This window comes from Oncorhynchus tshawytscha, unplaced genomic scaffold (genome assembly GCF_018296145.1).
Source record: "Oncorhynchus tshawytscha isolate Ot180627B unplaced genomic scaffold, Otsh_v2.0 Un_contig_11707_pilon_pilon, whole genome shotgun sequence".
Taxonomy (NCBI): Eukaryota; Metazoa; Chordata; class Actinopteri; order Salmoniformes; family Salmonidae; genus Oncorhynchus; species Oncorhynchus tshawytscha.
In genome coordinates this window covers 22,052-30,000 of record NW_024607642.1, presented here as the reverse complement: position 1 = coordinate 30,000, position 7,949 = coordinate 22,052, and the positions used below count along the sequence as shown (strand labels likewise).

At 43.3% G+C, this 7,949-nt stretch overlaps 1 long non-coding RNA gene across 1 annotated transcript in view; it reads right to left on the bottom strand.

Moving 5' to 3' along the window:
• The window catches only part of LOC121842792, a 9,508-nt gene extending 2,251 nt beyond the window's left edge, over positions 1 to 7,257 (bottom strand). Inside the window, exons 1-2 of the long non-coding RNA XR_006081319.1 lie at positions 7,087 to 7,257; positions 6,052 to 6,125 (exon numbers count right to left, since the gene is read on the bottom strand). This is a non-coding gene — a long non-coding RNA (uncharacterized LOC121842792). The remainder of the gene's footprint in view (positions 1 to 6,051; positions 6,126 to 7,086) is intronic.
• Positions 7,258 to 7,949: the final 692 nt, after the last annotated feature.

The following is a 7,949-nucleotide window of genomic DNA, read 5'->3' as shown; positions in this document are numbered from 1 at the left end:
CCTTCCTGTTCGGGTGGCGCTCGGCGGTCGTCGTCTCCGGTCTACTAGCTGCCACCGAATGTAGCTCCCCTTCCTGTTCGGGTGGCGCTCGGCGGTCGTCGTCTCCGGTCTACTAGCTGCCACCGAAGGTAGCTCCCCTTCCTGTTCGGGTGGCCTCGGCGGTCGTCGTCTCCGGTCTACTAGCTGCCACCGAAGGTAGCTCCCCTTCCTGTTCGGGTGGCGCTCGGCGGTCGTCGTCTCCGGTCTACTAGCTGCCACCGAAGGTAGCTCCCCTTCCTGTTCGGGTGGCGCTCGGCGGTCGTCGTCTCCGGTCTACTAGCTGCCACCGAAGGTAGCTCCCCTTCCTGTTCGGGTGGCGCTCGGCGGTCGTCGTCTCCGGTCTACTAGCTGCCACCGAAGGCAGCTCCCCTTCCTGTTCGGGTGGCGCTCGGCGGTCGTCATCTCCGGTCTACTAGCTGCCACCGAAGGTAGCTCCCCTTCCTGTTCGGGTGGCGCTCGGCGGTCGTCGTCTCCGGTCTACTAGCTGCCACCGAAGGCAGCTCCCCTTCCTGTTCGGGTGGCGCTCGGCGGTCGTCGTCTCCGGTCTACTAGCTGCCACCGAAGGTAGCTCCCCTTCCTGTTCGGGTGGCGCTCGGCGGTCGTCGTCTCCGGTCTACTAGCTGCCACCGAAGGTAGCTCCCCTTCCTGTTCGGGTGGCGCTCGGCGGTCGTCGTCTCCGGTCTACTAGCTGCAACCGAAGGTAGCTCCCTTCCTGTTCGGGTGGCGCTCGGCGGTCATCGTCTCCGGTCTACTAGCTGCCACCGAAGGTAGCTCCCCTTCCTGTTCGGGGGCGCTCGGCGGTCGTCGTCTCCGGTCTACTAGCTGCCACCGAATGTAGCTCCCTTCCTGTTCGGGTGGCGCTCGCGGTCGTCGTCTCCGGTCTACTAGCTGCCACCGAAGGCAGCTCCCTTCCTGTTCGGGTGGCGCTCGGCGGTCGTCGTCTCCGGTCTACTAGCTGCCACCGAATGTAGCTCCCCTTCCTGTTCGGGTGGCGCTCGGCGGTCGTCGTCTCCGGTCTACTAGCTGCCACCGAAGGTAGCTCCCCTTCCTGTTCGGGTGGCACTCGGCGGTCGTCGTCTCCGGTCTACTAGCTGCCACCGAAGGTAGCTCCCCTTCCTGTTCGGGTGGCGCTCGGCGGTCGTCGTCTCCGGTCTACTAGCTGCCACCGAAGGTAGCTCCCCTTCCTGTTCGGGTGGCGCTCGGCGGTCGTCGTCTCCGGTCTACTAGCTGCCACCGAAGGTAGCTCCCCTTCCTGTTCGGGTGGCACTCGGCGGTCGTCGTCTCCGGTCTACTAGCTGCCATCGAAGGCAGCTCCCCTTTCTGTTCGGGTGGCGCTCGGCGGTCGTCGTCTCCGGTCTACTAGCTGCCACCGAAGGTAGCTCCCCTTCCTGTTCGGGTGGCGCTCGGCGGTCGTCGTCTCCGGTCTACTAGCTGCCACCGAAGGTAGCTCCCCTTCCTGTTCGGGTGGCGCTCGGCGGTCGTCGTCTCCGGTCTACTAGCTGCCACCGAAGGTAGCTCCCTTCCTATTCGGGTGGCGCTCGGCGGTCGTCATCTCCGGTCTACTAGCTGCCACCGATGGTAGCTCCCCTTCCTGTTCGGGTGGCGCTCGGCGGTCGTCGTCTCTGGTCTACTAGCTGCCACCGAAGGCAGCTCCCCTTCCTGTTCGGGTGGCGCTCGGCGGTCGTCGTCTCCGGTCTACTAGCTGCCACCGAAGGTAGCTCCCCTTCCTGTTCGGGTGGCGCTCGGCGGTCGTCGTCTCCGGTCTACTAGCTGCCACCGAAGGTAGCTCCCCTTCCTGTTCGGGTGGCGCTCGGCGGTCGTCGTCTCCGGTCTACTAGCTGCCACCGAAGGCAGCTCCCCTTCCTGTTCGGGTGGCGCTCGGCGGTCGTCGTCTCCGGTCTACTAGCTGCCACCGAAGGCAGCTCCCCTTCCTGTTCGGGTGGCGCTCGGCGGTCGTCGTCTCCGGTCTACTAGCTGCCACCGATCCCTTTTTGTTTGTTGTTGTCTAATTGTTTTCACCTGTTCCTTGTTGGGGTTTTGGGATGGGTGTTATTTAAGTTGGTTTAGCCTGCTGGTGTTTGTGCTTGTTGTTATTGTACGTTAGCGGTGTATTGATGGGTTTTCGCTGTCCGGTGTTTGTAACAGTGGTTTTGGGTATTTGTTTTGCACCTGTGTTTTGGGCTTCACCCTATGTTGTACCTGTTCCTGTTACGGAGGACATTAAAGCGGTTTTTCCCCGTCTATCTTCTGCTCTCTGCGTCTGACTCCACACCCATCACTCTCCCGGCGTTACACCGGCTCTATACTATACTTTACATTATCTTGTTTGATAAGATATTTCAGATTGAGAAAGTATAGTAATAATAGTAATAATAATAATAACAATAATAATAATAATAATAATAATAATAATAGTAATAATAATAATAATAATATGTTATGAGTATTTATGAGGATAAGTCCTTTGAATGTACATCATGTTTCCACTTAACTCCAACTCGTGTAATGTTGGGATATCTCAAAAACAAAACACTTCTCTTGTGTGTCAAACAACGGAGCTAATAGAGGATTATCACAGTGATAATGTAATGAATAATGGATGTAACAACGGAGCTAATAGAGGATTATCACAGTGATAATGTAATGAATAATGGATGTAACAACGCAGCTAATACAGGATGATCACAGTGATAATGTAATGAATAATGGATGTAACAACGGAGCTAATAGAGGATTATCACAGTGATAATGTAATGAATAATGTATGTAACAACACAGCTAATAGAGGATGATCACAGTGATAATGTAATGAATAATGGATGTAACAACGGAGCTAATAGATGATTATCACAGTGATAATGTAATGAATAATGTATGTAACAACGCAGCTAATAGAGGATTATCACAGTGATAATGTAATGAATAATGTATGTAACAACGCAGCTAATAGAGGATTATCACAGTGATAATGTAATGAATAATGGATGTAACAACACAGCTAATAGAGGATTATCACAGTGATAATGTAATGAATAATGGATGTAACAACGCAGCTAATACAGGATTATCACAGTGATAATGTAATGAATAATAGATGTAACAACGCAGCTAATAGAGGATGATCACAGTGATAATGTAATGAATAATGTATGTAACAACACAGCTAATAGAGGATGATCACAGTGATAATGTAATGAATAATGTATGTAACAACACAGCTAATAGAGGATGATCACAGTGATAATGTAATGAATAATGTATGTAACAACACAGCTAATAGAGGATGATCACAGTGATAATGTAATGAATAATGTATGTAACAACACAGCTAATAGAGGATGATCACAGTGATAATGTAATGAATAATGTATGTAACAACACAGCTAATAGAGGATGATCACAGTGATAATGTAATGAATAATGTATGTAACAACACAGCTAATAGAGGATGATCACAGTGATAATGTAATGAATAATGGATGTAACAACGGAGCTAATAGAGGATTATCACAGTGATAATGTAATGAATAATGTATGTAACAACACAGCTAATAGAGGATGATCACAGTGATAATGTAATGAATAATAGATGTAACAACGGAGCTAATAGAGGATTATCACAGTGATAATGTAATGAATAATGTATGTAACAACGCAGCTAATAGAGGATTATCACAGTGATAATGTAATGAATAATGTATGTAACAACACAGCTAATAGAGGATGATCACAGTGATAATGTAATGAATAATGGATGTAACAACGGAGCTAATAGAGGATTATCACAGTGATAATGTAATGAATAATGTATGTAACAACACAGCTAATAGAGGATGATCACAGTGATAATGTAATGAATAATGGATGTAACAACGGAGCTAATAGAGGATTATCACAGTGATAATGTAATGAATAATGTATGTAACAACGCAGCTAATAGAGGATTATCACAGTGATAATGTAATGAATAATGTATGTAACAACGCAGCTAATAGAGGATTATCACAGTGATAATGTAATGAATAATGGATGTAACAACACAGCTAATAGAGGATTATCACAGTGATAATGTAATGAATAATGTATGTAACAACGCAGCTAATAGAGGATTATCACAGTGATAATGTAATGAATAATGTATGTAACAACGCAGCTAATAGAGGATTATCACAGTGATAATGTAATGAATAATGGATGTAACAACACAGCTAATAGAGGATTATCACAGTGATAATGTAATGAATAATGGATGTAACAACGCAGCTAATAGAGGATTATCACAGTGATAATGTAATGAATAATAGATGTAACAACGGAGCTAATAGAGGATTATCACAGTGATAATGTAATGAATAATGTATGTAACAACACAGCTAATAGAGGATGATCACAGTGATAATGTAATGAATAATGTATGTAACAACACAGCTAATAGAGGATGATCACAGTGATAATGTAATGAATAATGTATGTAACAACACAGCTAATAGAGGATGATCACAGTGATAATGTAATGAATAATGTATGTAACAACACAGCTAATAGAGGATGATCACATGATAATGTAATGTATGTAACAACACAGCTAATAGAGGATGATGTAACAACACAGCTAATAGAGGATGATCACAGTGATAATGTAATGAATAATGGATGTAACAACGGAGCTAATAGAGGATTATCACAGTGATAATGTAATGAATAATGTATGTAACAACACAGCTAATAGAGGATGATCACAGTGATAATGTAATGAATAATAGATGTAACAACAGCTAATAGAGGATTATCACAGTGATAATGTAATGAATAATGTATGTAACAACGCAAGTGATAATGTAATGAATAATGTATGTAACAACGCAGCTAATAGAGGATTATCACAGTGATAATGTAATGAATAATGGATGTAACAACAGCTAATAGAGGATTATCACAGTGATAATGTAATGAATAATGTATGTAACAACACAGCTAATAGAGGATGATCACAGTGATAATGTAATGAATAATGATGTAACAACGGCTAATAGAGGATTATCACAGTGATAATGTAATGAATAATGTATGTAATAACGCAGCTAATAGAGGATTATCACAGTGATAATAATGTAATGAATAATGTATGTAACAACGCAGCTAATAGAGGATTATCACAGTGATAATGTAATGTAATGTAATGTAATTAATAATGTGATTATCACAGTGATAATGTAATGTAATGAATAATGTAATGAATACCATAGTGATAATGTAATTAATAATGTAATGAATAATGTATGTAACAACGCAGCTAATAGAGCATTATCACAGTGATAATGATGTAAACGAATAATGGATGTAAATGTAATGAATAATGTATGAAACAATGCAGCTAATAGAGGATTATCACAGTGATAATGTAATGAATAATGTAATGAATAATGTAAACAACGCAGCTAAGAGGATTATCACAGTGATAATGTAATGAATAATGGATGTAACAATGCAGCTAATGAGGATTATCACAGTGATAATGTAATGAATAATGGATGTAACAACGGCTGCTTGTTTGTTAATAAATGTGTATGTAACACACCGACCGTGTTGACGAAATACATATGGAGAACGCCTCATTAAATATAGTGTATTACGTGGTAAGGACATAGTGAGGCATCGAGGCCTACTGCACGATGCAGATTGAGACTTCTTAGTTGATGTAGGTTAGAAAAATATCTATTGGTTGCCTCCCTTCACATCAGTAACCACAGGAAGTCAGACAACAACCACATGACAGCGAGGGGACTCCTGCAAGAACAGAGAAGACTCCTCTGCCTACAGCTTGACATTAAAACTCTTTCGAATTGTCTCTTCTCAACGATGCCCGTATGTGTTAAGCAAATCAGTTTCACTTTGTTCTTCAACCCAGGGCTCACTTGAAAAGGAGGTCGATCTCAATGCCACTGCCCTGGTTACAAATAACGGATCAATGACATAACGAAGATAAAGACTCATTATTAAAGGTGACCGGACCTTGTTCTTCCAGGATTCCATTCGGTATTTTCTTGTCGACTGCTGTGACGACCTCCTTTCTCTGGTTCCTTATCCTGCCGGGTAGAGAGAGAGAGAGAGACGGGGGAAAAGGAAGAAGACAGAGAACAGGAGGATGACAGGTTCATTAAAGGACATAAAGGGATACATTTTATCTGTGACTATTAGTCAAGTCCACTCCAAAACAACAGTTCTAATAACTAACAGTTCTAATAACTAACAGTTCTAATAACTAACAGTTCTAAGAACTAACAGTTCTAAGAACTAACAGTTCTAAGAACTAACAGTTCTAATAACTAACAGTTCTAAGAACTAACAGTTCTAAGTTCTAATAACTAACAGTTCTAAGTTCTAATAACTAACAGTTCTAAGTTCTAATAACTAACAGTTCTAAGAACTAACAGTTCTAAGTTCTAATAACTAACAGTTCTAAGTTCTAATAACTAACAGTTCTAAGTTCTAATAACTAACAGTTCTAAGTTCTAACAGTTCTAAGAACTAACAGTTCTAAGATTTAACAGTTCTAAGTTCTAATAACTAACAGTTCTAAGTTCTAACAGTTCTAAGATCTAACAGTTCTAAGTTCTAACAGTTCTAAGATATAACAGTTCTAAGTTCTAACAGTTATAACATCTAACAGTTGTAAGTTGTAAGTTAACACATGAGTTATATGTTATATAAAGGACACAAATACGTTGGTATGGTACCATCTGAAACTGGAAAAGCTGCTCTTTCTCATTAGAGTCCAGGGTTGATGAGATCACAAAACAGGGCACTGCTAGGTTACAGCCACAGCAGGTCTCTCTCTTTGACTTCAGATCGTTCATACTAACGCGCCTGGCTGTGTAGCTCACTTTTACTGTGGCCAGCGTGAGGCATGAACAACTGCTAGTGGTTCATTTCCTGACTGGAGGCTCCGCCCTCTGCTGATTGGGGAGAGGAAGGGTGACGTCGCCTTGGCCCTCGCCCTGTCTGGCAGCACACACACACTACCCCACCCTGTGACTGGTTCGTTACCTGAGGAAGTACCAGGCCAGCAGAATGCTGATGACAAGCAGCACGGAGAAGACCAGCACGGTAGGCAGGATGTGGGAACTCTGGGACTTCGTGTCTTCTGGAAAGGAGAGGGAAGAAGGAAGAGGCAGAGGTTATGGACCCCAAACAAAATCTGTCCTTCCTCCGAAAGTGTGTACTTGTTCACTTCCCTTCATAGATTTATGAAAGGAAATAGAGGAACCCTCCCTCGAGTCTAGCCCATGCCTCCACCAACCCAATGTAGTGAACGAGTACACACTTCAGGAGGTAGGAGAGGTTATTGGGGAGGATCCAGACAGCAGAGAGAGAGAGAGTCATCAAAGGAACAGGAAGAAGCCTGTGGTAGAACACAGAGTTGAGCGTAGCAGTACAATTACTAGATAGGTCAATAGCCACCTCAGATCATGAATGTCCTTTCTAGTTATTATATTTCTACGTGGCTACAGAGAGTTGAGCGTAGCAGTACAATTACTAGATAGGTCAATAGCCACCTCAGATCATGAATGTCCTTTCTAGTTATTATATTTCTACGTGGCTACAGAGAGTTGAGCGTAGCAGTACAATTACTAGATAGGTCAATAGCCACCTCAGATCATGAATGTCCTTTCTAGTTATTATATTTCTACGTGGCTACAGAGAGTTGAGCGTAGCAGTACAATTACTAGATAGGTCAATAGCCACCTCAGATCATGAATGTCCTTTCTAGTTATTATATTTCTACGTGGCTACAGAGAGTTGAGCGTAGCAGTACAATTACTAGATAGGTCAATAGCCACCTCAGATCATGAATGTCCTTTCTAGTTTTATATTTCTACGGGGCTACAGAGAGTTGAGCGTAGCAGTAC